The sequence below is a fragment of the Piliocolobus tephrosceles genome, chromosome 3 (assembly GCF_002776525.5).
Source record: "Piliocolobus tephrosceles isolate RC106 chromosome 3, ASM277652v3, whole genome shotgun sequence".
Lineage (NCBI taxonomy): Eukaryota > Metazoa > Chordata > Mammalia > Primates > Cercopithecidae > Piliocolobus > Piliocolobus tephrosceles.
The window spans coordinates 137,466,656-137,492,076 of record NC_045436.1 but is presented as its reverse complement, the minus strand read 5'-3'; positions in this window follow the sequence as shown (position 1 = coordinate 137,492,076).

Sequence of the window (25,421 nt, the reverse complement as noted above, 5' to 3'; positions counted from 1 at the left end):
TCAAATTCTAGGTCTTATTCACTTTTTTTTTTTTTTTTTTAACTTTTGAGACAGTCTCACTCTGTTGCCTAGGCCATAGTGCAGTAGAGCAATCTCAGCTCACTGCAACCTCCACCTCCCAGGTTCAAGTGATTCTCCTGCCTCAGCCCCCTGGTAGCTGGGACTACAGGTGCACACCACCATGCCCAGCTAATTTTTGTGTTTTTAGTAAAGACAGGGTTTCACTATGTTGGCCAGGCTGGTCTCAAACTCCTGACCTCAGGTGATCTGCCCGCTTCAGCCTCCCAAAGTGCTGGGATTACAGGCATGAGCCACTGCACCTGGCCCTTATTCACTATTTCTAACTACTTTTTGTACCCACTAACCACCCCCACATCCCCATCTCCCACCCCCACTACCCTTCCCAGCACCAGCTTTTTCAGCCCTTCCAGGTGAGCTCTTTGAAGTTTATTTTTTAACTCTAAGGTCTTGAAAAGCTCAACCAGCCAGTATGCTGATTTCATGTCTTCCTAAGGAATCCTTGGGTGCCGCTTCGTTTTCTGAGCACAGCATTTTGCCCATGCCTCTCCTTCGGCACTTGTTCTGCACCATAGTTACCTGCTCATCTTTTGCATTAGACTATGAGCACTAAAAGAATTCATGTATTCTCATCTTTTTGTTTCTTATGCCCAGCATAGAGCATGACCTGTAATAGATGATCATAAATGTTGATAGAATGATTCACCGTTCCAACGTCTTCTACAGAAGTCTTTTGCATTAATCTATTGCTTAAAGCATATTCACACTAGCATAGTTTAACCAAATATTCTTAAGAGCAATAACAAACAAGTAAAAAACCATGTAAAGGCCTACTCCACCCACACTGAGTTATCAGTTTCTTTTATGAAGTCAGAAATACCATAAACATGAGCTTAAACTTAAACTTAACTTTAATTGGGATATAATTCATATACCATAAAATTTATCTTTTGAAAGTATCCAACTCAGATTTGTAGTGTATTCACAAGGTTGTGCAACCATCATACTATCTGATTCCAGAACATTTTCATCACCCCAAAAGAAACCCATACTCATTAGTAGTTACTCCCCAGTTTCCCCTCCCCCCATCTCTAGCGATCACTAATCTACTTTCTGTCTCTATGAATTTGCCAATTCTAGACATTTCATGTAAGTTGAACCATATAATATGTGACCTTCTGTGTCTGGCTTCTTTCACCTAACATAATCTATTCCATGTTCATCCATGTTGTAGCCTTTATCAGTGCTTCATTCATTTTTATGGCTGAATAATATTCCATGGTATGAATATACCACATTTTGTTTATCCATTCATCAAGTGGATTGATTCCATTTGTTTGTTCGTTTGTTTTAAACTTTTGTTTTAAGTTCAGGGGTACATGTGAAGGTTTGTTGTATTTGTAAACTTGTGTCATGGGGGTTTGTTGTACAGATTATTTCATCACTTATGTACTAGGCCTAGTACCCAGTAGATATTTTTACTGATCCACTTCCTCATCCCATTCTTCACCCTCAAGTAGGCCCCAGTGTCTGTTGTTCCCCTCTTTGTGTCCATGTGTTCTCATCATTTAGCTCCCACTTATACGTGAGAACATATGGTATTTGGTTTTCTGTTCCTGCATTCTTTTGCAAAGGATAATGGCCTCTAGCTCCATCCATGTTCCCACAAAAGACATGGTTTCATTCATTTTTATGGCTTCACAGTATTCCATGGTATATAGGTACCACATTTTCTTTATCCAGTCTGTCATTGATGGACATTTAGGTTGATTCCATGTCTTTGCTATTGTCAATAGTGCTACAGCAAACATTCATGTGGTTGTGTCTTTATGGTAGAATGATTTCTATTCCTTTGGGTATACACCCAGTAATGGGATTGCTGGGTGGAATGGTGGTTCTGTTTTCAGCTCTTGGAGGAATTGCCAACACTGCTTTCCACAGTGGTTGAACTAATTTACACTTGGAGTATTTTAAATCCGTCCCTCAGCTTGCTCTGAATTAAATTTGTTCTATTTTCAGTATAAGTGAATCAGTGTGAGATTTGCATATTTATCAAAATGAAAGGATATATGACAAGTAAATGTAATGTGGTGTCTTGGGCAAGATCCTGGAACAGAAAAAGAACATTAGGTAAAAATTAAGGAAATCTGAATCAACTGTGAAATTTAGTTGATAAAAGTATGTCAACATTGGTTCATTAGTTGTGACAAACATAGAATACTAATTCATGTAAGATGTTAACATTAGGGGAAAATGAATATAGGGTATATGGGAACTCACTGAACTATGGGAACTATCTTTGCAATTATTCTGTAAGTCTAAATTATTCCAAAATGAAAAGTTTATTTAAAAATTTTTTTTCAAAAAATGAGGCCAGAACCTAATTCCCATTTTATTTCTTTTTGAAACCATAAAAATACTTTGAAAAGAATATATTTGAAGAATAAGTACACTATTAGGAGTTTGCTAAATGAGCTATAAGTATCTGAAGATATAATTAAATAGGATTAGATAAACTAAAAATACTTAAATATGAAAACACGTGTTATTGAACTTCTCCACCTCCTACCAAAGAATCCCTGTCAGCAGAGGAGGTGAAGGGGGAAGAGGCTCTGGGGACTGAGTCCAGGGAAGCCTGCTTCAAGTGCCAAGTGTTTGGTAAGTTTCTTGGGTCCTCATGGTAACTCATGTGTATAGGCTACCTTGAGGCTTGTCTTAGCCTGGCGTTCCATCTGGAGAAAACATAAAACTGATTCTAAAAAGCATTGAAAAGTGAGAAAAGTCTGTTAATGTTTCTTAAGGAGCCATCACAGAGGTTTATTGACCACAATACCTAACAAGAGTTCCCACAAATCCACTCAGACCTCTCTCACACTCTCACGTTCCCACTCCTCACAGGAACTCTCTCATTTCTCTCTTCTCTCTCAAATCCAAAACTCGCTGTCCCCAGACTCATTGCTCTCTTCCCCTCTCCTGTCCTTTTCCTTACTCCCGCCTCTAGAATCCATTTGTTCCTCCCTCCAGGTGGCTCCACTCCACTTCTTTAGAGCCATGGTCCCCTCATGGAGCCACCATACCTCCAAGCAAAACATAGTCTAACTTCCCTCATTCTACACGTGAAGAAACTGAAGCACGGGGAGGTTGAGTCACTTGCCCAGTATCACCTAGCTACAAAATCATGAAGCCACAATTGAAATCCAGGAAGTCGGGATCCAGAGCCTACGCATTGACACCATCCCCTAAAGACTCCCAAAGAAACCCAAGAAAGCATAGGACCGTCCTCCCTGCCTTTCCTCCCCATTCTAGGGCCAACTGCTACTCCCATCTGCCTGGGTGGTTTCCTAGGCCTGCTAGGTAGATGTTGTCCTGAAACTTACCTGTGTTAGAACCTTTCCCTGGATCTGTGTTTTTTCTTTCTTGGTTTACTCCCTTGATTTGCTGAAGCTTCCTAAGTGGCTCATAGGAAAGGATACATGAGAGGTAAACTTTTGAAGCCTTCCTTGAAAGTTTAAGATTATATTTCTAAATTATATATAAATATATATTTATTATAAATATAATGTATAAATATATAAAAATTTGTTATAATGTATTAATTATATATACTATAACATATTAATATATTATATTAATATATTTATTTATTATATATAATATAATTAATATACAATTATAATTAATATATTAAATATATAATATATAACTATTAAAATATTAAATATACAATTATGTATGAGAGTATTAGTCAGGTAGTAAATATTTTCTTTTATATTTATAATAAATACATTATAGTATAAATATTATATTACCTGACTAATACACTTCATAATTCATAGTTCAAAGGATATATTTATATATAATATAAATATATAAAATATATAATAGTTAATATAAATTTATAAGTGTAGGTTTATAATATAAATTATATATATTATATAACATTTATAATATAAATATATAATATAACAGATTTATAATATAACAAATTTATTATAACTACAATATAAATTTATAAATATGATATAAAATTATATATAAATATTATAGTTTAAATTTCCTTGAAACTTTAAAAATGTTAACCATTGTGATGGTTAATTTTATGTGGCAACCTAGCTGGGCCACAGAGCCCAGATATGGGTCAAAAATTGTTCTGAATATTTCTGCAAGGGTGTTGGGATGAGATTAACATTTACATAGGTGAATTTTGAGTAAAGCAGGTTGCCCTTCATAGTGTGGGTGGGCCTCATCCAATCATTTCAAGGCCTGGATAGAACAAGACTGACCTGCCCTGAGCAAAATGGAATTCTGCCGGTGGATGCCTTTCACACCTGAACTGCAGCATTAGCTCTTCCCTGGGTCTCCAGCCTACAGGCCCACCCTGCAGATTTTGGACATGCTGACCTCTATAATTGTGTGAGACAGTTCCTTAAATCTCATAAATATTTATATATGCATCCTGTTGGTTCTGTTTCTGTGGAGGACCTGACTCATATATAATTCATGTAAGTGACTGTTCCGAGGATATAGTATTCTCTCCCGAGAATAGTAGCTCCTCAGAATGTTGAGGGTATTCCTCCATGGTCTTCAAATATTTAAGGTTGGTACTGAAAGTCTTATTGTCATTCTATTACTGTTGCTTTGAATGAGGCTTTTTGCCCACTCTTTCTGGCGAAATGAAAAGGATTTTTTTTTTTTTTTTTTTTTTTTTTTGAGACGGAGTCTCGCTCTGTCGCCTAGGCTGGAGTGCAGTGGCGCGATCTCGGCTCACTGCAAGCTCCGCCTCCCGGGTTTACGCCATTCTCCTGCCTCAGCCTCCCGAGTAGCTGGGACTACAGGCTCCCGCCACCTCGCCCGGCTAGTTTTTTGTATTTTTTGCTAGAGACGGGGTTTCACTGTGTAGGCCAGGATGGGCTCGATCTCCTGACCTCGTGATCCACCCTCTCAGCCTCCCAAAGTGCTGGGATTACAGGCTTGAGCCACCGTGCCCGGCCAATGAAAAGGATTTTTTTGTGTTTGTCTCAAGTGTTTTGATATTTCATCATTACACACACACACACACACACACACACACACACACATTTGTTGTTGTTGTTGTTGTTAAGGTCTTTTTTAAAATGTGCTGTTCTGGAAATATCATTCTGGATATGAGCCCTGGCAAAGATTTCATGACAAAGACTCTAAAAGTAATTGCAACAAAAACAAAAATCGACAAGTGAGACCTAGTTAAACTAAAGAGTTTCTGCCCAGCAAAAGAAACTATCAGCAGAGTAAAGAGACAACATACAGAATGGGAGAAAATATTTTCAAACTGTGCATCTGAAAATGGTCTAATATCCAGAATCTATACGGAGCTTAAACAAACTATTAAACAAAAATAATCCCATTTAATAAATGGGCAAAGGACATGAAGAGACACTTCTCAAAAGAAGACATACACACAGCCGACAAACATGTGAAAAAAATGCTTAACGTCACTAATCATTAGGGAAATGCAAATCAAAACCACAATGAGATACCACCTCACATCAGTCAGAATGGCTATTATGAAAAGTCAAAAATTAACAGATGCTGGTAAGGTTGTGGAGAAAAGGGAACAGACATTGCTGGTGGGAATGGAAACTAGTTCAGTCACTGTGGAAAGCGTTTTAGAGATTTCTCAAAGAATGTAAAATAGAACTTCAACCCAGCAATCCCATTATGAGGTATGTACCCAAAGGAATATAAAGCATTCTACCAGAAAGATACATGCAGATCTATGTTAATCATGGGACTAGTCACAATAGAAAAGACATGGAATCAATCTAAGTGTCCATGAACAGATGACTAGATAAAGAAAATGTGGTATATATACACAGTGGAATATTACACAGCCATAAAGGAGAATGAAATCATGTCCTTTGCAGCAACATAAATGCAGCTGGGGGCCATTATCCTAAGCAAATTAACACAGAAACAGAACACCAAATGCTACATGTTCTCTTGTATAAGTGAGAGCTAAACAGTGAGTACATATGGACACAAAGAAGGGAAAACAGATACTAGTTCTGCTTGAGAGTGGAGGGTGGGAATAGGGTAGTCTGTACACCAAACTTCCTGACCTATAATTTAACCATGTAACAACCCTGCACATGTACCCTCTGTAAAATAAAAGGTGGGAAAACAACAACAACAACAACAATGATAATAATGATAGGGAAATAACCCAATAAAAAAATGGGACATAGACCTTAACAGATACCTCACAAAAGAAGATACGCAGGTGTCAAATAAGTATATGAATGTACATTCCACATCATATGTCATCAGGGAAGTGCAAATTAAAACAATGAGATACCACTACACACAAGAAAATGGCCAAGATGCAGAATACTGACAACATCAAATGCTGACAAGGGTGTGGAGCAACAGGAACTTTCATTCATTGCTGTTGGGAATGAAAAATGCTACAGCCATTTTGGAGGACAGTTTGGTAGCTTCTTACAAAGCTAAACATACTCTTACCATATGATCCGGCAATTGGGCTTCTTGATATTTACTGAAATGGGTTGAAGACGTATCTACACACGAAAACCTGCACGTGCATGCTTATAGTAGCTTTATTCATAATTGCCAAAACCTGGAAGCAACCAAGATGTCCTTCTGTAGGTGAATGAACAAATATACCCAGACAATGAAATATTATTCAGTGCTAAAAAGAAATGGACTCTCAAGCGTGAAAAGATAAACAGAAAAAAATTTAAAGGCATATTACAAAAGAATTAATCTGAAACAGCTACATGCTGTGTGAGTTCAACTATATGATATTCTGGGGGAAAAAATATGGAGACAGCAAAAAACTCAGTTGCTCCCAGGGGTTAAGGGGTAGGGAAGGATGAATAGGCAGAAGAGGATTATTAGGACAGTAAAAATACTCTGTATGATACTATGATGGTGTACACATGTCATTATACATTTGTCCAAACCATTATACATTTGCCCCCACTCTAGTGGGGGATGTTGATAATGGGGGAGGCTATTCCTGTGTGGGGCAGAGGATGTATGGGAAATCTCTGTACCTTCCACTCAGTTTTGCTGTGAACCTAAAACTATTCTAAAAACTAAAAACTATTACAAATAAATAGAAATATGCTGCTCCAGGCCCTCAACAGGCCTTTTCAGCCTGGAAACTCGTGAGCTCCTATTCTTCTATTCTGGAAATGTTCTTCTTTCCTCATACATGTACTTCATTCAACCATAATACGCTTTGTTAAGGCAGGAGACATGTGAATCTTGCTCATGTTTATTTTATGGTGCCTAGTGAAGTACTTGGAGTCCAATAGCTATTTGAATGAGTGAATTAATGAATGAATGAAGGCAAGAAAGAACATGAGAGCTTTGGGAAGAAGATATTCAGCTGAGCTTTGGGGATGCCAAGCTTAAGGTGTACATTGTATGTAAGAGCCTAGACCCTAGAAATATATCAAGGCTGCAAATGTAGGCTAGGGAGGTAACTGCATATATTTGGTACTTGAAGCCCTAGTGGTGATATGGTCTCCTTGGAAAGGTATATGGAGTGAAAAGAAAAGAAAGTGGGTAGTAAAGGGCAGTAAAGTTCATGGTTTCTTTGAATGAAGAAAAAATGTTGTTTTCCAAAATTTCCAAACAAAGGCAAAACTCATGGAGAATGTTCCATTATCCTATAGCTTTCTCTATCTCTCAGCAGAATTTCTTGTATTCTATAAGAAGCATGATACTAGAGTACACTAATTATTAAGGTTCATCACCAAAACTCACCCCTTCTATATCCACAAAGAAAGAGGCATATGTGTGTAGATAACAGAAATGACAGGAAAAGTTATTGATAAATGAGAAAAGTGGCCAGAAGAGAAATATAGGTGAAGTGTTCTGGCCTACCCAAACCCTCAGTCTCTAGCTCAGATCCTCTGCTCCCGAAAACACTACAAAATACTCCCCCAGTACTCCACCCCTGCCACTAGCAAATATAACATGCAGGCCCATGCTTTGCTCTCCTAACCATACCCACACGACCTTTTCCACCGAGTCTTATTCCTCCTCTCTAAGAAGGCTTATTCTCTGTGTAAGAAAGCTTAAGTCCTCTGCTTGTTCAGCCTAGCTTGAACTGAAACCAATATCCCCAATACCAGCTAAAGTTAGCTAACATGATCTAATTCCTGGATATTTGGGGTTTTTTCTAACTGCCTCTATCACCAGCAAAATCACCTGCTGGGAATTGACTCTCAGCCCAGGTTCTATTTCTGTCCCCCATCCCACTCCCTTTATCTACCTCTGCAAGTTCTGAACCATCTCAGAATGAAACTCCCAGAGAAACCCTGCCCTGCATGGCATCTCTGCCAGTACATGCTTGCAGATGCGCTCATAATTGAATTTGTTCATTTTAATGGTGGAAGTTTGGGCACCTGGGAGCCAATTTTAGAAAATGCATTGGCTATTGGACAAAATGATGAAGTCCAGATCTAGCATGTGAATCTGAGATTCTCCACTACTGGGCTAGCTAACTAGATTGCTAAAAGGAAGTAGAAAGAGAGTTTGTGTGTTGTGACGTTCTATACAAACAAGAATTCAGTTCACATTAGTGGAAAGTATTAAGAATCAATATTTTCTCCACAATGAAAAACACTGAATAAAATATATTTAAAACACTGAATAAAATATATTTAAAGTCACGTTAAAAGCAAGACAGGTCTGGGCATGGTGGCTCATGCCTGTAATGCCACGCACTTTCGGAGGCTATGGCAGGAGGATCACTTGAGCCCAGGAGTCGAGCCTGGGAAACATAGCAAGATTCTTGCCTCCACAAAACATCCACAAATTAGCTGACCATGGTGGTGGGCACCTGGAGTCTCAGCTACTTGGGATACTGAGGTGGGAGGATCATTTGAGCCTTGGAGGTCAAAGCTGTAGTGAGCTGCACTCCAGCCTGGGCAACAGAGCGAGAACCTGTCTCAAAAAAATAAAAAAGAGAGAGAGAAAAGAAAAAGAAAAGGCATGGAAGGATTACCACATGTCATGCCACATTTTGGTGGGAAAAGTCTGAACCTAGAAGCCAAGGGATAAAAGTATCTGAGCAACAAAACCCTTAAGGGGCCTTACTGACACTGAAAACTTAGTCTTGAGTTCCCCAGTCTCATGTGGCAAAAAGGACAGAGTCAAGGCCCAGGGCCACTCAAGAAGAGGAAACTTGGGGATAACATCCTCTACATCAAGAAACCCCAAAACACTGCATAATAAAATAAATTATAAACAGAACTAAACTCCTCCTACTTCCCAGTAGTAATGGAACAGGGAAAAACAAACAAAAGAGAGAGAAAGAAAGAAAGAAAGAGAAGAAAAGAAAGGCAGAGAGAAAGAAAGAAAGAGAAGAGAAGAAAAGAAAGGCAGAGAGAAAGAAAGAAAAAGAAGGAAGGAGGGAAAGAAGGAAGAAAGGAAGGAATGAATGAATGAAGGAAGGAAGGGGGAAGGAAGGAAAGAAAGAAGGAAAGAAGGAAAGAGGGAAAGAAGGAAAGAAAAGAAAGAATCAAATCCCTAAGAAGTTATGGTCATAGATTGGTCCTCATAAGTATTTGTACTCTGGACAAACATAGCCTGGGTGAACAGAGAATCTCAAGTTGAGACCATTCACAACCAGTGTGCCCTTGCACTTGGCAGAAACAAATGCAAAACCTCTATGAAATAGGAATAATTTATCCTAGGCACCAGGTAATCCACCAAATTTTTCTTAAGGGCAATGACCAGCAAGCAAAAATACTAGACACACAAGAAAGCATGGCAACATGAATGAAAACTGGTAGAACAAGTGACTACCTAAATTTCAGCTATTCGAATTAGCAGGCACAAACTATATAAATGATAAGTTTGAAAATATCTGTAAGAAACCGTTAAACACAGAAAATCCCTGTAAGAAATCATTAAGTAAGATTTCTGTAAGAAATCTTAAATATAGCAGATTTAAGAAAAAGCAACATAGAAATTCTAGAAATAAGCCAAGCATGGTGGTTCATGTCTGTAATCACAGTACTTTGGGAGGCTGAGGCAGGAGGATTGTTTGAGGTCAGAAGTTCAAGACCAGCGTGGGCAACATAGCAAGACCCATCTTCAAAAAAAAAAAAAGAAAGCTGGCATGGTGTTATGTGCCTATAGTCCCAGCTACTTGGGAGCCTGAGATGAGAAGATTGCTTGAGACCAGAGAGTTCAAGGCTGCAGTGAGCTATGATCGCACTGCTATACTCTAGCCTGAATGACAGAGAAAGACCCTGTCTCTTAAAACACACACACACACAGACACACACACACACCAACAATCAAAATAAAAACTCAAAAGACATGTTTGGTAGTAGAAAATTAGTGAGCTAGAAGATAGAGCAAAAGAAATCACTCAGAGTGTGTAACAGAGGAGAACATAGAAAATACAGCACAGGGAGCGATGGCTCATGCCTGTAATCCCAACACTTTGGGAGGCCGAGGTAGGCAGATCACCTGAAGTAAAGAGATTGAGACCAGCCTGGTCAACCCTGGTGAAACCCTGTCTCTACCAAAAATACAAAAATTAGCAGGGCGTGGTGGTGCACATCTGTAATCCCAGCTACCCAGGAGGCTGAGGCACAGGAGTCGCTTGAACCTGGGAGGCCGCCATTGCATTCCAGCCTGGGCGATGGAGTGAGACTCTATCTCAAAGAAAAAAAGAAAAAAGAAAAAAAAATTACAGCAGAGAAGTACAAGATAAAGTCTTAACTATTTGTAATTGGAATTCCAGAAGGAGATGAGAGAAAGAATGGGGCAGAGAGAATAGCTGAAGAGATAATGGCAGAACATTTCTCAGAAAAAAATTAGATACCTAATCCACAGATTCCAAAGGCTCAGAATATATTTTTATTTATGCTGCTTGGGATTTTCACAGCTGAATACATCATAGAGGAAACTCAGAGAAACAAAAATAAAGACAGTCTTAAAAGCAGCCAGAGGGCAAGTCAAAGATAGAATGTCTTCAAAGTGGAAGCATTTAGACAGACAACTGAGTTCTCAACAGAAATAATGGAAGGCAGACCAGGCACAGTGACTTATGTCTGTAATCCCAGCTACTCAGGAGGCTGAGGTGGGAGAATTGCTTGAACCCAGGAGGTGGAGGTTGCAGTGAGCCAAGATCATGCCACTGCACTCCAGCCTGGACAACAGAGCAAGACCCTGTCTCAAAAAAAGCAAAAATAATAATGGAAGGCAGATGACGATGCCATAATGTCTTAAATAAGCTGAAAGAAAATAACTGCTGTATCAGTCAGCATTCAACCAGAGAAGCAGAACCAGCAGGAGATATATATTAAGAGACCTGTTGCAGGAGTTAGCTTACACAATTGTGAGAAGGACAGGCTGGAACTCTCGGGCACAGGTTGAAGAGACAATCCACAGGCAGAATTTCCACTTTATTCTGGGAAGCCTCAACTCTGCTCTTAATGTCTTTTAACTTATTAATCACGCCCATGCAGATTATCTAGAATAATCTTCCCTACTTAAAGTCAACTGATTATGGACTTTAATCATATCTACAAAACCCCTTCACAGCAACCCCTAGTGTTTGATTGAATTACTGGAGTCTGTAGACTAGCCAGTTTGACATAGCAAAAGATCATGACAACTGCTAACCTAGAATTCCATACTCAATGAAAATATCTTCCATGAATGACAGCTGGCCAGGCACAGTGGCTCACACTTATAATCCCAGCACTTTGGGAGGCTGAAGCAGGAGGATCGCTTGGGCCAGGAGTTCGAGACCAGAATTGGCAACATAGTGAGACCTCATCTCTACAAAAAATTTGTTAAAAAATTGGCTGGGCATGGGAGCATATGCCTGTAGTCCCAGCTACTGGGGAGGCAGAGGCAGGAGGATCACTTAAGCCTAGGATTTAGGGGCTGCAGTGAGCTATGATCATGCCACTGCATGTCAGCCTGGGTGAAAAAGTGAGATCTTGCCTCTAAAAAAAAAAAAAATATGAATGGAAGCCAAGAAAAGACATTAAAACAAAAATAGAGCTCATCACCAGCATTTTATCATGAAAAGAAATTCCAAAGGATATACTTCAGATAGAAGGAAAAAGGTCTCACATAGAAGGTCTGAGTTTCACTAAAGAATCTGAGAAGCAAAATAAATAAACAAAATAACAAAAGAAAAGAGATACAGTATATACTTTTAAACTATTGCTAGAGGGCCAATACGAATTCAAAGGAAGTCAAGAAAACAAAAATAACAGGTTGGGCAAAAAATAAGATGATAGGTTTAAATCCAGGTATATCAATAATCATATATTTACAGATAGACAAAATACTCCAATTAAAAGATAAAGAAGAATTGAGTGGGTTAAAAAATCAATTATTTGCAAGAGACACATCTAAACTATAAAAATATTAAAAAATTAAAGGTAAAAGGATGAAAAAATATTAATCAAAATAATTCTTTAGTAGCTATATTATTATCAGAAAAAAATTAGAGTCATTTCAAAATGACATTAAGTCAAGTCCTCGTGAAGAGATGAAGACCCTCAAAATAAATAAAACAAACACAGGCACCTTACAAAGAGAAACAGACAAAAAGTCTACCATGGTGTGAGGTTTTGGTCACAGATTCAAAGTTTGTCAGAAGTTTCAAAGAGGTCAATGAACGCTCATGTTTGTGTGATTTAGAAAATGATGAAGACATCTTTGTAATAATCCCAAAGTCAGAGAATAATGTGTATATTTCCTGAGATAATTAAATTATTATGAAGAAAATAAATCACAATAAAAAAAAAGGGAAACCTTAGAATTACTAACACAACTTCTGATACAGATAATTTCCATTACATTATTAGAACTGAAAACAGTCACAAAACATAACAAATCACCAAGAATGCATGGAGACCGTGAAGTAATGCCTCTCAAATGTGTTTTGCCTGGATGTGTGTTAAAGAATGATAGGAACTAAATGTAGGCCAGGCACAGTGGCTCACACCTGTAATCTCAATACTTTGGGAGGCCGCGGCGGGCAGATCATGAGGTCAAGAGTTCGAGACCAACCTGGCCAACATGGTAAAACCCCGTCTATACTGAAAATACAAAAATTAGCTGAGTGTGGTGGTGGGCGCCTATAATCCCAGCTACTTGGGAGGCTGAGGCAGGAGAATTGCTTGAAACCGGAAAGTGGAGGTTGCAGTGAGCTGAGATCACACCACTGCACTCCAGTCTGGGCAATAAGAGTGAAACTCCATCTCAAAAAAGATAAAAAACAAAAACAAAAACACAAAGTGTAGTATCAAACAGTGGCTAATAGAAATTAACACTCTACCTAAATGTCTACACTGGAAGAGGCAAAGTCAGGTCAGGGAAAGCATGCTAGACTTGAAGTTAGAAGCCCTTGAACCTGGGTTCAAGTTATTCCCCTGTCCTCAGCCAGGAGTCATCAGTTATAATTAGCTGTGTGGCCTTGAAAAAGTCCCGTCCTTTCTGACTACCCACTTTAGCAAACTTTAAAAGGGTTGCCTGTTGGGGTCCGCATGTTTCCTAAACAAAGGAATGAACACACAAGACAACACAGGACAAGACATACAAGGCGCCCGCGCCGAATGGCACACTCTGCTTTATTTTATACAGCCATTTGTGGAATGTTACCAAGTCATGGGGCATGTGTTGCTTCTCTGACCTTTCCTTGACTCCCAAGGTCAGTAAACATTGACCAGTTCCCAGAGCCCACTATTTACAGCTGGCTCCTTTGTCCTTTCTGTTTGCAGAGAAGGACTGTCCTGCTTTGTCTGCAAGAGCAGGGCTTATCGGGAACGTCTCGTTTGCGAGCATGCAGTCCTCTACATCTCCCCCTTCTTTATTTACAGGTTTGAATTTCTTTCAAAACCATCGTCACATGTTGGGCTCACTGGGATTCAGTGTTTGCCCTTTGGCACCGTTTCCAGCAGACTGTGAAAATGGCAAAGGCAAAAACAACAATCAATACATTACTAGAAACAGAAGTCAGTAAAGATTTTATAGGACTCATAGGGTTTAAAGATTTCAAGCTTTGTGCAATACCAGTCATTAAATCTGCGCCAGTCAGCAATGGTAACTGATTACGAAACGTTTTAGAAATATTGTGTGTTAGTTTTTGTATTTTTAGGGAAAGATTATTATGGCCAATTAAAAGCCTTTTTATCTTTGTCCAATTATGTACAGTGTTTTTAAAAGGAACAAGGGTACTACAAAATTGAGTAGTATTTCAGTCACATTTTAACAAGGCTCGAGTATTTAACACTGTTAGCTGATCCCCATCCAAGAAACCACTTGTTTTAAGTTAGCTACTCATTTAGTCAAATGAGCATCGATGTCTCGTTGTTGTTGTCACAACAAGTGAGATTGTTTATGCCAATGTTGCATGAACTTTGCATTTTGGATACTCTGATGTAACGCCAGTCCAGCAACAGCGGTGGTGGAAGCAATGGCCACAAGTCCCACTACTGCTGTTACGACGATCCCAACCGCTCTTCGGCTGCAGTGGACAAGATCTTGCATTACTTTGTAAATTTGAGTAACCCCAGTAGATTTACTCCAGGTGCATGTCAAGTTCACAGGTAACCAGGTTCTTTTTCTAGCTCTTAAAATATATATATTGGAGTAAGTCTCATTCCAATTATTATGCCACCAAGTAGTATTTATATAGCTTAAAAATATACAATTGCCCGTACAGTTAACTACTCCGTATTATTATCCCATTTAAAGATTCTCGCTAACAACAAGTAAGGTTTTTTAACACAAGCAATGACATATCTAGATCTGTTTCGATGTAAAGATATATGGAAAGGATTAGAAAGATTAGTGGTATTTAAAGACATGTTTCCCGTAAAAGTAGACATTGGTTTGCCAGTAGCTAGTAACTTTCATATATGACTTTGTATTTGTGAGGTGTTGGCCAAATGTGGCATAGGGGGCGACAAGCCACCATCATGCCAAATAATAGTTTCGTTACCATTAGCATAAATGCTGTGATTACTTCTATGTCATCATAGGCTAATGTGGCTAAACTTAGTCTGAAAATCTCCATGCACACTTCAGTCAGTGACAAGGTATCTGTAATTCCTACCTTTTACTAAGAATAATCTAAGAATAATCGTGGTCTACTTCTTTTACATCTAATCCACTCTAATTGGGAAACACCTCCGGACACGTCAGGAATAGGACATAAGGATAATGTAGTAGGCAAGGTTTTGTTAAGTAGAGCAGTATGATTATTTAAAACTCTGAGTAACAACAATTATAGTAAAGGCAGCAATGTGACTATGATTATAGCGTACAGCCCAAGCCTCATGAGAAGTATGTAAACAATGTGGACTGTTCCCAAGACGTATAGGTAACACTTTCACCCCAAATTGATATGAACTGTTTGTTATACCCGTGTCTAACTCAGGATCCTGATTTTAAAAAGGTGATGGCATCCAAGCAGTATCATTAGTAAATACTAAAACTTCTTTGTCTCCCAGGCTACACTTTGATATAAGGGTGGAAAGGGAATATAAGCCCAATATGTGAATTCTCCAGCTGTTATCTGGCAATTTACTACAGCTAGCATAGTCAGAAATAAGGTCAGTGAGGTTTTGAGCTGTCTAGCTTGTTGAACAACCCCTTCAGCTTCTTGTGTAAGCTTTTTTAGCTGACCTCATGTTGGGGGTTCTGCTCGTCGAGTTTCAAAGGTGAAGGTTTTCTGAGTACTCAGATTTAATTTTTGAAATGCCGCCAGGAAGTCCTCCGGCCGGCTCCTCCTCACCATGGCACTGCTTCAACCGTCGGGATGGGAACCACTCGTCTCTGGCACCTGTACGAACAAGAGCATAACCTCGACCCCATTGTAAAACTTTTCTTTTTAAATATTGGCCTTGTAATGAAGGATAGTACACCCACAAATTGTTAGCTTGTGGCTTTTTTAATGGTTGTTGAAAATGTTTTACTGCTGTAGATTGCTGTAATTGGTGCCAATAGTTAAGAAAATTTAAAGTAAAAAGAGCTTTCAGAATTTGATGTTTTGGGGAATCTTGTCCATTTCCCCCTGTTTGTTTTAAAAGTTGTAATTTTAAGGTAGTATTAGCTTTTTAAATAATTGACCTTGACTGTTAAATGGAATACCAGTGGAATGACGAAGGTGGTATGAAGAGAGGAAGGCAGCCAATTTGTGAGAGTAACAAGTAGGAGTGTTGTCAGTTTTTAATTTAGTAGGAACTTCTGTAACTGTAAAGTAGGTAAGTAAATGAGTAATAACAGAATTAGTTTTTTTAGAGGGTAATTGTGTAGCCCATTGGAAGTGTGACCAAGTATTTTTTTTTTTTTTTATGGTGAAAATACTTTTATTTTTTATTTTATTTTATTTTATTTTTTTATTGTACTTTAAGTTCTAGGGTACATGTGCATAACGTGCAGGTTTGTTACATATGTATATATGTGCCATGTTGGTGTGCTGCACCCATCAACTCGTCAGCACCCATCAATTCATCATTTATATCAGGTATAACTCCCCAATGCAATCCCTCCCCCCTCCCCCCTCCCCATGATAGGCCCCAGTGTGTGATGTTCCCCTTCCCGAGTCCAAGTGAGCTCATTGTTCAGTTCCCACCTATGAGTGAGAACATGCGGTGTTTGGTTTTCTCTTCCTGTGATAGTTTGCTAAGAAGTGACCAAGTATTAATTATATGATGAACATATTTTAAACAACCAAAAGAAGAAATATAAGTTGTATTTATTTGTCAAACATGATTTTGTTGAGTGTCTCGAGGATTTACACCTGGACTTAAAAAGGGTGTAATAATAGGAGCACAAGATGGACAGGCTCTGACAATAGTTTGGGCTTGACGGCGTGTTATAGAAAATCGCCGTTGTAATCCTAAACTGTTAGTATGATGTAATTGATGTTTATCTTGAGCCTGTTGGACATTGCCAACAAGTAAAGAATCAATTTGGCTATTACCAAAAGTTAAAGGTCTTGGTAAAGCTGAATGTGAACGAATATGAGTGATAAAAAGGGGGGTTGTATGGGAAGCAAGAGTCAAAAACAATAAGGAAAATAGTTTTTGTAAAGGGGTTTTTGGGAGCAATGGTAAAGAAGTTTGAGAAATATACTTAGTCACATATACAGTATATTGGGAATCACTAACTATATTACAAGGGGTTTGAGGCCAATCTTGTAGTACCATAAGAATGGTAAAAAGTTTTTCCTGTTGTACAGATTTAAATGGATAGTGAGAAATTTTTGAATTATTTGATGTCCAGTATTTAGCTTTTTTATTGTTAGAAGTATTAGTAAAAAAGGTGGGACCTTTAACCGGAGTATAAGAAATAGGATTATAGGGCAGGAAAGAATATTGTTGTATGAAAGCAAATAATCTATGACTGGGATAGTGTTGAGAAAAGGAAGCAGTATACTTAGCGCAAGTCACTTGTTATTTTTTATGAGTTTTTAGTAGAGATTTAATGTATTGATTAGATAATCAGGTAATAATTTTTACAGGGTTAATTCTAAGCAATTGACGAGTTTTATGTTGCCCTTTAATAATGAATTTAGCCAATTTATTAATATAAGGGTAAATTTTTTAATGGCTTTATTAGCCAAAAATAGCCACTTTAGAATGTTATTATTTTGATGTAAGATGGCTGTTGGTGAATGAGGAGTACGAAAAAGACATAAAGAGAGTGGAAGATCGGGTATAAATAATATATTCAAGGTGAGCTTTACTAATTTTATTTTTCACAAAAGATGATTTCTCTTTTGTAGTAGGGGATAATTGTCGAGAACTGTTTAAATCCGAATCCCCTTTCAAGGTAGCAAACAAATGTTGTAATTTATAAATAGGAATACCTAAGATGGGACGAAGCCAATTAATATCCCCCAACAATTTTTGAAAGTCATTAAGGGTCATAAGTTGATCTCTCCTAATTTGAACCTTTTGTGGGTGGATTTGTTTTTTAGCCAATAGATACCCCAAATATTGAATGAGGAACTGAGTTTGTATATTTTTTAGGAGATATTTGTAAATTATAATGAATTAACTTGTTGTAAAACCTTAAAAACTTGATTTTGGAGGGTTACATTAGGGGTAGCCAATAAAATATCATCCATATAATGATAAATTAACACAGTTGGAAACTGATTTTTTACAGGATTTAAAGTCCTATGTATGAATTTTTGACATAAAGTAGGGCTATTAAGCATACCCTGGGGAAGAACCTTCCACTGATATTTTTGAGTGGGCTGCCCATTATTATATTTAGGAATAATAAAGGCAAATATCTTATAATTTTGAGGTTGTAATGGAATAGAGAAAAAACAATCTTTGAGATCTATGACCATTAATTTTTAACTTTGTGGAATAAGGGTGGGATTAGGAAGACCAGGCTGTAAACTCCTCATAGGTTGAATGTAAACATTTATAGTTTTAAGGTCAGTTAATAAACGCCGTTTTTTACTTTTTTTAAAATTTTTTTACATGACAAAGACAGGGGAATTCCATGCAGAAGCACTTGCTCTATACGCCCCTCGGTCAATTGTTTTTTTGACTAACTCTTTTAAAGCCCCAAGTTTTTCTTTAGATAATGGCCACTGTTCCACCCAAACAGGAGTGGTAGTTTTCCAGTTTAATTGTAAAGGTTGAGGCTGGTGAACAGTGGCTACGAGTTTAAAGGATTATAGCCCATTTTGAACATCATATTTTTGGCAGCTGAAGAAATATGAGGAATGTTTAAAAAAGCACCAAGTTGTTGTAAAAGATTTTGTCCCCAAAGATTAATATTGAGAGGAACAATATAAAAAAAAATTGACCTTGTTGACCTTTAGGACCGACACAGGTTAAAGGTTTTATGCTTTGATAAACCATAGAAGCAGCACCCAAGTCAATGAGTGTAACTGAAATTTGTTTGTTTTTTTTTTATTGCATAGGCCACTGATTTAAACAAATGATAGACACATCTGTCCCCGTGTCAATTAACCCTTCAAAAACTATTCCATTAATGTGCAATGAATATAAGGGCTTTTGATCAGAAACTAAAGTTTCCTAAAAAACAGTTTTTCTTGTGCTACTGAACCCTCCCTGTCGAGATACCTCTCTAGATAGGAACGGGAAAAAAGGCAATAAAAGTAATTGTGCAATACGTTCCCCTGCCTCTAGGCGCATAAATTGTGAGACTTGTACCATAATAAGAATTTCATTAGTAAAATCAGGATCAATAATTTTTGGAATTACCATTAACCCCCGTATAGTACTGCTGTTTTGACCTAACAAAAGTCCTACATGTCCTTTTGGCAAAGGGCCACACACTCCAGTAGTTAATTTATACACTCCTCCATTAGGAGACAAGGTATAAGGCTGAGTAATAGCTAAGTCAGTACTGGCACTCTGTTTAGTTTCTGCATAAAGCTGGGAAACTGGGGTAAGGGGTGGTATCCTTAAGGAGGACTTGAATTTATTCCTTGATGTTGTAGGCCATTGCCCACTGGGTATTGTGGTAGGCTTGCATTATAATTGTTGGGGCCCCAAGTCTGTGGGCCCTGGCTCCTGTTTTCCGGGAGAGGAGACAGTAAATTTTCACTTTTATCAGTTTTGGAACGACATTTATTTGTCCAATGTTGACCTTTGTCACAACGTTTGCACACCTCTGAAGGCAGCTTTCTGCCTTAAGGGATAAAAGTGTTCAATTTTTTATGACATTCTTTCTTGAAATGTCCAGGTTTACCACATTGAAAGCAAATGTCTTGTTTGTTATTTTCTTTTAAGGCTTTAGATAGGGCTCCAGCAAATAACTGAGCATTATAAATAGCCCCTCTAACACCAGCACAAGCTCTAATATATTTATCTAAATTGGCCCCACTGGCCTTTAATGGTCTCAACAATTTTTGACAGTCAGCATTAGCATTTTCAAAAGACAATGTTTGTAACAAAATTTTTGAAGTAGGACCAACACCCACAGTTTTTAAGACAGCATCTTGAAGATGGGCTACAAAATTTGGATATGGTTCATTTGTGTCCTGTAAAATCTTCACAAAGGAGAGGGATGATTTTCCTGCTATTTTTACCTTATTCCAGGCCCTTAAAAACAAAGTCTTGATTTGAGTAAGGGCGACATCATCTAGGCCAGCCTGAGCATTAAGAGTAGCATATTGGCCCGTGCCTGTGAGTTGTTCCTCAGTGGGTCCTGGGGAATCACACGTAGTATTTTTTCTAGACTGAACATGTGCCTTGTCCATCCACCAGCTGTGCAATTGTAACCACTCAGAACGATCAAGAACAGCCTTCCCCAAAGTCTCTCAGTCTATAGGGATCATCAAATTTTCTGATGAAAAAGCATCAAGAAGACCAAGGACAAAAGGAGATTGAGGTCCATAGTTAGAAATGGCAGTTTTCATTTCTTTCAAAAATTTAAATTGTAAGGCAGTAAATTTGACATCATTGCCGCCATTTGGAAACTGAGCATTAGTAGCAAAAGGAGCATGAATAATTGGAAACAAATCCAGCTCCTCAAATTTTCTTATCCTTTTCTCCCTCCCCCAATGGCAGGAAAGGCACTGAGAAAACTTTGCCAGACAAAGGTAAGGAAGCTGGGGGGCTGGAGGCACTGGAAAATCCCCTTCTAATGGGGCAGAAGGAAAAGAAACAGGGAAAGCTCGCAAAGGTGAATTAGAAGAATGTATCTGTAATATCTGTTGTAGCATTCCCATAATACGCTGCATATCAGAATTCCCCTTACAAGAAGGAAGAGTTGGCTCTTCCTCTTCTCCCCCTTTTGCTACCTCCCTATCCTCTGTTATCCTGGCATAAATGGGCTCTATTTCAGATTCATTTTTTTCCCCAAATCCTTAGATGCCTTTCCTCCTGTGGCTACATCACCACACTCTGAATCAGTCTCAAGTAACTCTAGTGCCTGAGTGATAAAGTTACACAAGGTCCACAAATTTAGAGGCATAGTATCCCCTAACTGGTGAGCTCTACACAGAGCTTTTACTACCTGTAACCATTCCCTCTGATTCAGCTGCACTTTAGTCTGATACTGAAACCAGTAACAATGTTGTTCTACATGGGCAAACAATCACTTCAAAGTATTTTCTTTCACTTCTACTCCTATAGACAGCAACAGTCGTTGAAACAGCCATAAATATTCTGAGGCCAGAGAGGTGGAATTCCCCAAAATTATCCCGTGGGTCCCCCTTCTGTACTTACACACCCGGGGTGCTCCCCCTCCGGTTCCTTGCTCTCTTGGAGCCACGGACCCTGCTTGCTGTGCCAGTTGTTGGGGTCTGCGTGTTTCCTAAACAAAGGAATGAACACACAAGACAACACAGGACAAGACATACAAGGCGGGCGCGCCGAACGGCACACTCTGCTTTATTTTATACAGCCCTTTGTGGAATGTTACCAAGTCATGGGGCATGTGTTGCTTCTCTGACCTTTCCTTGACTCCCAAGGTCAGTAAACATTGACCAGTTCCCAGAGCCCACTGTTTACAGCTGGCTCCTTTGTCCTTTCTGTTTGCAGAGAAGGGCCATCCTGCTTTGTCTGCAAGAGCAGGGCTTATTGGGAACGTCTCATTTGCGAGCACACAGTCCTCTATAGTTGCCCCTTCTAAAAGAGTTAACACCGTCCAAGGGTAACCCACCTAACCTCCATTCTGACCCCAGGGCTATCATCCTGGGGAAGCAAATCAAAGGATTTTGCCATTTTCTCATGCTATGTCTCTGGAAAGGGGTAGGTAGGATAAGCATAATAATCCCCATCATCTTGGGGACAGGATTACCACATGTCACAAAACCCTAGAGAACATGGCCTGAAAACAGAGGGAGCACAGAGAGGAGGAGAAGCATCGAATGGGAGAGACAGCAGCACAGGCTCTTTTGGACTGCCCAGAAGGGTTCTGTGCCCCTTTGGTACACTTGACTCATAACTCACACCTTGCAGACAGTGAATACTGCTTTTTACATATCACTTACTGCTTTGCAAAAAGTCCCAATACAGTTCCCCAAAATTCTCCAAGTTCCCTTTGTCACAGTGGCAAAGGTAGGGAGGGCCACAGAAAAGCAGCCTCATGGACTCAAGGAGAAAACAGTTTTTCACATGGCCAGAAGCCTTCGCAGCAAAAACATGGTCTCTCTCTTAAAAAGATCAATTTCATCATTACAGGGATTTTTGTGAGACTGTGAAGATAATCCATTTGGAAGTTTCAAAAAGTAAGAAAGTCTTGAACTGTGAGAGAACGAGAACAAATCTTAAACTTCTGATCATGTATATTGCTAATAAGTGGCCCCATGAAGTGATCCAATAAACTTTACTGAATAAGACAAAACATGAAAGTAATTCCCTAATGGGACTTTAAAAAAATATATGGTTGAGCCATATGAAGTTACTGATATTTGAACATTTATTACCTACAAAAACTGTGATTTCGTATGTTTCAACTTATTTAAAAGATCAGAAGGAAATGTCCATAAATATTTTAAGGGAGTGCCTTAGGGATGTAATATTTTGAGTGAGGAAGAGAAGACCAGAAACTGCAAATAAAAGAGAGTAGAACTCCCTTTGAAGAAAAGCCCATGGACAAGATGGCATCTTACTGATCGAACAGCAATATAATTTTAGTTAGCCAATTCATCAACAATTTACCCAACTTTAAATAATATAAATGGCATAGAGACATGACAACCAAAACTATGCAGTGTTCCTTTGCAAAGAACCACATAAGGAGATCATTTCTAAAGTCAAATGGAATGATTTATCCTCATTCGTTTTCCTCATCTGTTTCCCATATTTGCTTCATGAGATAGAGAGAGACTCAATACTCACCAAATCCATTCCTTCCTCTTAGACATACAGCTAAATCCCTTTCCCAGGCCTCTTGCACCTAGGTGGTACCCTGTGACTCTGGCGTGTTGGTAAATGCTTAACACCTGGCTCTCTAGATGAACAAAGGCCCCATCTGTAGCATTTGCCTACTATTGCATGGTGTGAATATTCACACAAAGGCCAATTTCAAGCCACCAAAATGACATCACTGAAGTAGAATTGGGAAGAAATGCATAAAAGTGACTCTATGAAGCTGGGACCAGCAGGTTCCAGCACACCACTGAGATGGTGACTCATTCTTAGCAAAGGAATTTGAGCAAAAGCGACGTGTGACTTAGGCAGGGAATTATGAGGCCTTCTCCTCCCTAACTGGTTCACCCCTTCAGAGCTCAGCAGCCCCGCATGGAAGATGATGGAGCTGCAAGTGGTAGGGGACTAAATTTTTGAGTCCCTTCCTGGAGATGAACTATTCAATGAACTGCCTGGAAACATCCACACTGGACTTCACATGAGTGAGAAATAAACTTCCACTATCTCAAACTATCAAGAGTTCAGGGCTATTTGTTAAAGCAATTAGCCTGTTCTGACTAATATATTGCCTTTTGGAGAAACTGCACCTACACTCTAACATATCTGATTTTTATCAATTGTCTAAGTCTTGCTTCAACTCAGATTCTGACCAGCTGTATCAGTCCATTCTTGCATTGCTATAAATATCTGAGACTGGGTACTTTACAAAGAAAAGAGGTTTAGGCCGGGTGTGGTGGCTCACACCTTTAATCCTAGCACTTTGGGAGGCCAAGGCAGATGGATCACCTGAGGCCAGGAGTTCGAGACCAGCCTGGCCAACATGGTGAAACCCGGTCTCTACAAAAAATTCAAAAATTAGCTGGGCCTGGTAGCAGGTACCTGTAGTTCCAGCTACTCAGGAGGCTGAGGCACGAGAATCACTTGAACCTGGCGGGTGGAGGTTGAAGTGAGGAAGATCCGGCTGGAGACACAAATCCAAACCATATCCCCAGCATATAATCATTTAAGTTATATATCTAACAATTTTTAATCCTGCTGTTAAAAAAGTCTTCATTTTTCAATAAATCATGATCATCATCAGGCATTTATTAAATTACCAAGTTAATGTTTCATAGTTTTAAAGAGAGACTTTAAGGAAAACATCAATAAGAGACATTTTATTTAGTCTCAAATTTTAAAAGTCTTTAAAAATAACTATTTAAGCCCTTTGAAATAGCTAAGTATCAGTTTAGCAAATCATGAGTCCATTCAGTTATATAATCACTTCCACCCTTGGAAGAATGGATATAGAGAAATGCACATCGGACTTTATTTTCTTGGCAAACTTCCAATCTGAAGATAACAGTGGTTAATAAATTACATGTGACAGGGTTATATTAATTCACTTAAAACTGCAGTCGAATTTCTTGGCAGAATTTCTCCTAATGGTGCAGGCTCTAAAATAGGACACATCTAGTGAAATTTATGCTATAATTGACCCCAGCTGGCTTTGTTATGCTGCTAAACGCAGCTGTCAAGATAGAACCCGGTGGCTGAGACAAAGGACAGTACAGACTGGAGTCATGGATCTGATTTTCTGGAACCACTTGAATCATCAAATTCTAACTCACCAATCAGACAAGAAGGAGAAAAACATCTTTTCAGCATGTTTTTAACAACTAATAAATGTCTCACTAAGTCTCCCCTCTCCTCCATGGAGGTAGCCTTTATTTTGGATGGTGGGAATTCCCAGGAACAAGCTTGGCTGTAAGCCTCCCCTCTTGCTGAGGCTCGCCCAGCACTCAGCTCTAGGACGGTGTAATTGAAGGAAGGATTTCCAGGGCATGAGGCGACTGGCAGAGCATTCCTCTGGTGATATTTTCCTGCTAGAAGACCCCTTGGCTTTCAATACTCTCAACTTCACAGAGTGCAGCCTCTCAATGTATTTTTCAGCTGAAGTTTATAGAGAAAAAGTGTTTACTTATGACCCCAAATCCAATATCTTAAAAATGATGGATAGGTAAAGTCTCAAATTATTTCTGAAAATAACTAGGGGACATCTGAATGGTGTGAAGATGGTTTGAAAGGCATCAAGGGTGGTCTGGCTGGGCCATTTTATTAGGGGGTCTTCAGTGTCATTATCTTTTGATCACAGCTTGTAGGTTCTGAAAACCAAGTGGAAGGAAAGAAGCTATGGAAAGCACAGTATCTTGCTTGCACACGTTCACCTATTCTTCTGCTTACTGTATTTGTGCCCTCAACTCTGCCTGATATCCCCCAGTGCAGAGACTCTTTTACCTTCTCCAGAGAAGAAACCTCCCATCAAGAGGAGTATCTTAGTCAGTTCTGGCTGCTGCTACAAAGTACTATAGACTGGGTGGTTTATGAGCAATTGAAATGTATTTCTCACAGTTCTGGGTGCCAGTGTAAACTGGCTATGGTGAGGGCTTTCTTCTGGGTTGCAGAATATTGTCTTTCCATTGCATCTGCACATGGAAGAAAGAGTGAGAGAGCTCTCTGGGATCCCTTTTGAGGGCGCTAATCCTATTCATGAGG